Source organism: Manacus candei, unplaced genomic scaffold, assembly GCF_025592945.1.
Source record: "Manacus candei isolate 608988 ecotype Guabito, Panama unplaced genomic scaffold, ASM2559294v1 h1tg000023l, whole genome shotgun sequence".
Taxonomy (NCBI): domain Eukaryota; kingdom Metazoa; phylum Chordata; class Aves; order Passeriformes; family Pipridae; genus Manacus; species Manacus candei.
Genome location: NW_026138071.1, coordinates 13,124,458 through 13,132,966, shown reverse-complemented (window position 1 = coordinate 13,132,966; position 8,509 = coordinate 13,124,458). Strand labels below are relative to the sequence as shown.

Sequence of the window (8,509 nt, the reverse complement as noted above, 5' to 3'; positions counted from 1 at the left end):
ACTATGTTTAGAACACTCCACAGAAAAGTCTATCTTGGTGTTCTGGGCCCTCATCACTGCAGCTGTCCCTTTTTCTCTTTTACTGTTGCTAGTTTGAAGTATCTGTACAGCTTTGTGCCAAACTGGAGTGTAGGAATGTTTTTATGAACTCAGTTGCATCTCTTTAGATTTGCTTTCTGTTGTGGTACTTTAAGACACTGCAGGATGGGGTTTGGCCAAAGAATAAAGTTAAATTATAAATAAAGTGATTTTTCAGGCTTATTTTTGTGTTATCCTGTGGCACAGTAACCTCTTTCTGATTTTTTTAAGTGAGATTATTGAATTGGAAATGGCAGATTTTCATAATAGCAAATCGGGGGGGGGGGGAAAGAGATCTTCCAGAAAATATCAAAGCTATTTTGTGGTGGATATAAAAAACCCTCTTCTTTCCTCCTGCCACCCCCCACCTCATCCCCGCCTTTTTTATCCCTGGATTATAGCACTAGGTCTTGAAGTAGCTACCACTTACAAGAAATAGACAAAGACTAGAGCTGAAGGTCAAGAAACTGATATGAGGACAGATTGGTAGAAAGATCTGAAACGATTAAAACTATAACGTATAATGGCATATTCCGTTGCAAAACAGATTACAGAAGACTATGAGGGAGCTAAGAGTATTTGAGCTATATGATACTGTGTGGCAGAGACAAAACTTTTCTTTAACTTAAAAATAATCTGGAAAATTTCTTCCCCCTTGAATATCTGAAATATATAGTCAAAGGATGGGATAAGATACTAAAACATTACTGGTTTATTAGAAGATACTTTCTCATATCGCAGGAGAGATTTACCACACATTTTCCTGTGTGTATATGCTAATTCAGGTTTTAATACCTTTCTCATTTTATCAAATCATCATTCTAGAAAAGCACATGGGCCTTCTTTTTTAAAAAAATTGCCTTAGTATAAAATTAGTCTTTTGTGCTTATCAAATTCCAAAACATTTATGGTCTTTTAATCTCAGACAAGAAAATGTTTATTGATCTGTGAACCAGTAGTGGGGTTTTCTTAATCTTGTCTTGTTTATTGCTAGTATTAACAATTTGTTTCCTGTCATTTGTTTCCTGCATGTCCAAGTTCAAAGGTTACTATGAAACATCCCTATTGCTCATAGATGTCTTACTAATTAATTTGTTACCACTGATACTTTTGACTGATCTATGGATGAGGCACAAATTCTCATAATCAACAATATAGTGAGAGGATGGTGGCAGTGCAGCTCTGTCTCCCATGTTCATGTTTTCTTTCCCCCCTGCGGAGCTTATACAATGGTGATTTCAGACTACTGTGTGAAGTAGCATTGACATCAGACGAGCTGCAAATTCAAGGAGACTTGTGAGAAAGTTAATCTATCTCTTCACATTGTATTGTATCTAAATGGGTGCTGGAGGAAAAAAATTAAACTTCCTGGTAATGCTGCTGCTAGGCGAGCATACTGAAGAATTTGGGGGGCAGGGCAGTATCCATTAGAAATGGGCTATAGAGGATTCCCAGCATATTCAGTAGCAAGAATGTGAGAAATACTCTTGGCATTGTACTCGAATGCCAGCAGCAGTAAGAGAGAAAGCAGGCAAGTCATTAGTGTACACTCCTGTATAAGCTCAGGTCTTGATTATCTCTTTCCAGTACCTTCAGAGAGCAGAGGAAAGAAGGCTGCTCAAAGACCTGTCCTTTCTGAGAAAACTGGGGTGCATAATTATATAGGTTTACCTGGCCTTTTCCAAAGGGACAAATGGCACCACTTCCCCAGTCCCTCTCCTTATAGTCTTTCTGTTCTTCTCTTTTTCCTTAGCTCTCAATTTTTGTAAGTGCAATACTTTTAAAGTCCTTCCTGATGCAGAGAGTTAAGCATGTCTGGCTGTGTGAGGGGAGTGGGTCTCCATTGCTTCCTGACACTGATAACTTCCTGACATAACTGCAGACAGTGAGAAGATTTTTCTCAGTTTCTTCTGCACAAAGATTCTTCTAGTCTCAGTGAAATGCAGTGTTCAATCCTACCAAGCTGTAGTGCCATGTTTTTAGTCTGAGTGCTCAGGGCCAAATTCAAAACAAATATAGTGTATTTGCATTACATTAAGTGATTATGTTAAGTAACGCAGTAAGATGCATCTCCTTACTAAATAAAGCTGTCCTGCACTCTGTAAGTTTGATTTTGATGAGGCCATTGGCTTTATGACTGCATGAATGCAAGTTTCCTATGCATGTGGCATTTCCTGATGCTCAGATGAGAACATCATGTCAGACATGTTTAATCATAACAGTGTTTATTCCTTTTACTCAGAATGTACCCCCTTCATGACAAATGTATGTAAATGCTGAGATAAAAATAGCATTTGACAAGATAGTTGGGTATGTTTCATTTTATTAACGCATTAGACAACTTATTCTGCTCAAAGTAATGTGTGAATAGTAGATACATATAAGATTAGCATAATTTTTTCAGTCAACATTTGTTCTGTGAGGTTTTTGATTACATTATTTTAATTAAGCAATAAGTCATGACAAGCACAGGATTTCATGGTGAGTATAGCGCTTCTAACAAGGTATTATAAAGCATGTGGGTGAAAGCTGAATGATTGTAACCATTCAAAATGTGCATTAATAATTCCACTAGACTGGCTAGAGTTCCCTTTGGTTTCTTTAATGAAGTATTTATTATTGAATAAGGGAAGCATTTACTGGTCACAGTCATCAGGACCAAGACTCTGCTCTCAGACAGTGAGAAAGCTTCTTTTGTGTTCTGAAACCTCCTGTGCTGTCTCTGGGATTAGTTTGCTCATGAAAGCCCAGCATAACTCTTAAATAGATTCAGAGCACTCCATAATGTCTGTGAAGGAAGCCAAATGTCCTCTCTAGAATCACATGATGTAGTAGATGTCCTAAGTCAGAAATACTGAAGATAAATGAGATTATAGACCCAAAGGAAGTACATATTTTTTAAATAATGCCTACCAGTTAGAGATTGGGAAAGTGAAAATGTTTCATTTCTTTGTACCTGTCCACTGGAGGAAAACAAAGGAGAATCCCAAACCAGAAATGCTTTGTATGTAATGCTGGGGATAACAAGTGTCTGTTTATTTCAAACAGTCATTACATATTTCTTTTGCACTTTCACTTAAAGATGCAAAGTAACTTGGATTTCTATAACTAGAGTCTCAAAGTAATTCAATATCTTTGTTGTGATTGTGCTCCTGAAATAAAAGGACTGAAGTAAACCTGGAGCTTATAGAGCTGTGTTGGGTTTTGATATTACTTTCTGATACTTAAACAGGAAAGAGCAGATGATAATTTCCTATGAGCATGTCAGTGTCTTAGGTCCACTAAATCCTCACAATTTCATAAAATATTTTGGTTTTGTTGTTATTCATGGTGTGGTTTACTAGTCCTACCTATTTTTAATATTTTTCATAACCATTTAGTTTCCTTGAGTGCCAGTGGTTATTCAGCATTAAAGTTGCAACAAATGACCAGAATGCCATCTGCCATCGATCTGTACTATCACCATTGTGGAAAGTTCCTAGGAGGTAAGTGAAAGTTGATATCCTCTCCTCCCTCCAAAACCAGTCCTCTGGTAGGTACGTGATTCTGTGATACAAGAATATCCTCAATCTTTCCTCATTCTAGCAGGCTGGTCTGAATAACGAATTGAAATAAATCTTGAGGTAGTTCTGAGGTACCTATTGGTCTTCTTTCATGTAACAAGTCCCTTTTTGTAATGTGTATATGTTATTAATTTCATTGTTCATGTTTTCTGAAATCAGATCTGTTCAGAGAACAAGAACAGTGATGAATTATATTGTTGTATTGCCCAACTGATTTGCTTATAATGGATATAAACCATTTTAGGAGAATCTTCTAGATGTTCTAGGAGAACAGGTTGGACCCCAGAACTTCGTATGAGGAAGGACCAGGTATTAGCTTGAAATTACCTACAGAGTCTACACAGGACTAAAATATTAGAGTTGGCTTGGTCTGTTTTTTTTTTCTTTTGTGTTTTTTGTTTGTTTGTTTGTTTGTTTATTTTTTGAGATTGCAGCATCCCACATCATTGAATTATATAATGTCACCACGTGTGACATGCTATATGTGACAAAAGAGGGGACTGAACCAGAATCTCAGTGCCAAGTCCTCTGAGAGATTGAAATCTGTCTGAATGTAGGTGCAATGGAAGGGAGAAAGTAGTTGTTCTCAGAATCCGAACGCGTGTGCTTTAAGTGATAAAAAACCCTCCAGAATTACTGATTTAATCAGTCTTGTGTCATTCATTGACATCTAAATCCTAAGAGTCCTGTTTGTAGAAAACTAATCTTTGAACCCAGTTTGTTTCTTGTATTAACTGTAGTAATGAGTGTGAAGGTGATTCACTGTTTCTACATACCTGAAGGTAATACAAGTGTGATGAAATAGGGTTAAAAAGTGTCGTGAGATTTGGTAAGCATTCATGCATTTTATCTGACTTGGGGCATTGAATCCATGGAAACATTGGCTTTTACACATCATTTTCTCATTCACAAAATTAAGTAATTACATCCTGGGAGAAATGCACTGGCATTGAATATACAGTATCCAGACTATGTCACTACAGGTAGCAGATTGAGTTTAACTAGCCATATGGATTGTAATTGTCTAAGTATGATTAATTCATAATGTTTGTTAATTTTATGCCTTATATTATGGTTTGTTACTATAATGTCAGTCTTTTCTCTCCTTTTTTGTTTCTTTTTAATCTAGGTTTTGATGAGAGCCCTCAAGGGATTTTAATCTTATTATGATACTCACTAATGATGTCCTTATATTCCTGGGTCTCATCAATAGCTTGTTCCCCTTGCTGGAAGTTTCACGGAAAAGGGTTCTGAAGTTAGAACAGATGGTGCATCAGTCCATTGCAGAATTCTGTTTTCAGACAGAGGAAAACTTTATATTGAAGGTGGAAATAATGGTTTTCTGCTTAGCTTATTGTAAATTCTAAATGGGGTGATTGAAGACTATAATGATCACTGTTGTTTGATGCCTGTGAGTTTCAACATCTGGCTAATGCCTTTACTAGCTGTAACAATCAGAAAAGGCACTGTAGGCTTTTCTGCTTCTTTCTCTTAAATAGATTATACCTTGTGTATATATATGTTTGTACATATACACACGAATACCTAAGTTTGATTTATGCATATGAAAGTGTGTGTATATACATATACTTTATATATGTAAATCATTGTCTGTATTAATATCTGATTTGCACAATACTGAATTGGAATATTGCATAATAACACTTAGATGCCAACACCAGGCTTTCTGGTTTTATTACCTGAATTTCATTTTTACTTTAACAATTGGAATTACTCTAAATCCCCTCTTTATCTACTCTTGCCCACAGATTCAAGCCATTAACCCAAAGTAAATTAGCAAATATGGCTTTGCATCTCATGTAGGGTCCAAGAAAAAGCAATAGTGAGACTGACAAAGATGGCCTCTGTAAAGGAAGCTGAAGACCACTTTCTTGGACCTCATTGCACCAACTTCTGTCATACTTGACTTTTCAGCAGGTAACTCACTAAATCACTAGTCTGTTCTGTCATTACATTATAATTGACTTGGTGGAATATTAACAGGAATCATGATTGAGAAATAATGTTTTCACAGAGAAGTTAAAAAGTCATTTCTCTCTTTATCTTTTTTCTCTGCTTGGTTTTACTTCAATCTAGATAATGAAAACAGTTTATGAAGTTTCAGTTTAGAAATGCAGATGGTATTGTCTTAACTTATTAATCAGCTTGCCCCGTATTCTTGAAACAAATTGACGAAATGTCTAACAGCATTGTACTTTTGTTGTTTTGTTGGGTTTTTTTTTAACAGTCTAGCTACATTCAAAAAAACCCTATGGAAACACTGAACTTCAGGCACATGCTGTGAATGCTTTGATTTCAGTGGAACCTTAATCACAGGCTTAAAATGTTACGCTGAATTTGGATTGAAACGCCTAAAAAACACTCAAACAAAATCCTACAGTCTGGTCAGTATTTATCTTTGTCATGAGTTTTTACCCCTGAAGATGTGATGCTTTGTAGGTTTATGCCACACTGGTCTAGACAATGAACTATTCAGACCAGGCTTCTAAAGTACCTGTTGATAAAAAGAGTGGTCAAAGCATTAAGCTTCTGATTAAAGCTATTAAAGAATCTGGCACATTATTTATCCTTAGAGTCTCTGTCATCTTCCTTGAAGAAAAGTTTGTGAAGCATATGCTGCTTATATAGGGAATTTGCAATTAGTTTTTAACTAATGACAAGTTTCAGTTCTGTAGTTGCATGACATTAAAACCTTCATTATTCTTTTTCTGTAGCTTTGTAATTTCAGAATTATCTTATAGTAGTACAAATGTGTACTTACACAGAGTTTTATTTGTAATACAAATCTGAAGAGAATGGCTGTGATGTGTAGAAAAGGAAAGACAATCATAGAAAGCATTTGAAATAACTATATGGGAAGTTAAAATTATTATTCTATATTTCTTCATTCTTTTCAAATTGGCAGTGTATTTGTAACTAATACTGCCTAATGTCAGCCACAAGAGGGTATAAGGATATATACAAGGGATTCATTTACATGATCGGCTGGACTAGGAGGATGCTGGCAGTAGCTTGGTGATCAAAGGACAGTGCTGTTGACAAAATAAAAAATCAGTGATCACAGACAGGACTGTGATTCCTATTAGGTAGGGGGTTTTTTATGTTGTAAGTTGCAAGACATTTTGCTCTACACATCAATTTGTGGATTTAATTTCTGTATAATCAAGTTTTATACTGGACTGACACTTTTCTTTCTCTTATTTTCCTCACAGATGTAGTGAATTTCATAGCAACACCTACAAAATAAGGTTTGATGCATTAATTTCCTTTGCAGAGAAACAGTGATAGTGACATCAAATGCCATTCATCAATAAAATAAAAACACTCTACTGATTCCAACATGGTAAGGTCCCTAAATGGACTTTCATGTGAGATACATGTGTTCCTGTAGTGATCACCAAGATATATAAAATATAAATCAGTACACAGTAAAGCATCTGTGACTTGGTAAGTGGTCTTTCTGTTCTACGCTCCTCTACAGTGCTGGTTAGTTATGCCTTTGTGCCTTCCTCAGGCATCACTGGTTTTTCTCACATAGTGACTACAGTGACTGAGATAATTAACAGAGTTGCTAATGTTTCAAATTAAATTATATCAATTTCAGAGAATCCAAATTGGACTTGGAGCTTCTCAATGGGATGAAAAGTAATCAAAGAAGAAGAGTGTCAAAAGTACTGGAGGGATGGCCAGTGCTACAAAGAGGAATGATACAGCAGCCAGTGCTGTTGTGAGTAGCTAGACCAGCTGAATTTGCTACACAACTCTCAAAAGTGGGTTGAAATCCAGGGACATGCTGGATACATCCTACTGTCTGATGATCTAGTAACAGACCAGATGGGGAAAGAGAACGAGATATCAATTTGCAGCATGGTAGGGCTCTTAGTAGGTGTTCATACTCTTTGACCTATTAACTGTTTCCCCTACCTCTTTCTTTACTTTTTTTTGCCACTGCTTCATGACTAACATCTGAAAGGCTTATTGAGCCTTCTCCCCACCAGGCATACAACCCCTCTTCTGTCTGCAGTCCTGGCTTGCTTATTTATGCTTCCAGTTATGGAAACTAAGCTATTTTATATTTTGCAGATACTTCCTGGAAAAAAAAAAAAAAAAAAAAAAAAAAAAAGAGGTGCATGTAGTGATTGTTTCTGTGGATTTTCATTTGGCCTAGGATGAGAGAGCTCTAAGAATCAATTGAGTCTGAGAGAAGCTGATCTCCATAGGCTGTTCATCAATTCTGCTAAGAGTGCAGAGACTCTCTAGTGGAAAGGTTTACTATACTGAGTCCTATTAACATGCATGGCAGTACTATATCGTAAGATCATAGCATTTTATTGAAATTGCAGTAGGGATGTCTGCCTTATGTCACGAAGATATAAGCATCAGGGTACATCAGTTCTGCCTTTCTTTCTCTGTGTTTAAAACACATCTAGATCCTTTTTAGCTCAACTCTTGGATAAATCCCAAGTGATATATATAAAAAGAGAGTTTCTGCAAAGAGCAGGGCTGGGCAGTAACTGCTTTCAGGGGACTGTGTACACTACATGATAATATAAGTTAGAAACATCTGAAATCATTGTGTCAACTCTAGCCCAGCCTTGTCTAGAGAAATAAAGCAATTGTTTGAGAATTTCCATTTCTATATGTCACCTCTTTCTGAAGTAGCTTAGTTTAAAATTCGCAAGAAGACAATCCTTCTTTGTGCGTATTCCTTCTCCTTCCCTTAAATAAATGTTCCAGGATTGTTATTGGGGATGGGGAATTCTTAATACAAATATTGGTTCTTTTCACAGTTTTTAGTGCTATAGGGATGTTTGTAAAATATATCTGTCTGTGTCAGGTTATCAGTT

The 8,509-nt window shown here is 36.2% G+C and overlaps 1 long non-coding RNA gene across 1 annotated transcript; it reads left to right on the top strand.

Annotated features, from left to right (window-relative positions):
- Window positions 1-4,880: 4,880 nt before the first annotated feature.
- LOC127471084 (uncharacterized) lies at window positions 4,881-7,772 on the top strand. The gene is made up of 4 exons (XR_007904552.1): window positions 4,881-4,966; window positions 5,466-5,579; window positions 5,890-6,046; window positions 6,875-7,772. It is a non-coding gene; the product is annotated as an uncharacterized LOC127471084 (long non-coding RNA).
- Window positions 7,773-8,509: the final 737 nt, after the last annotated feature.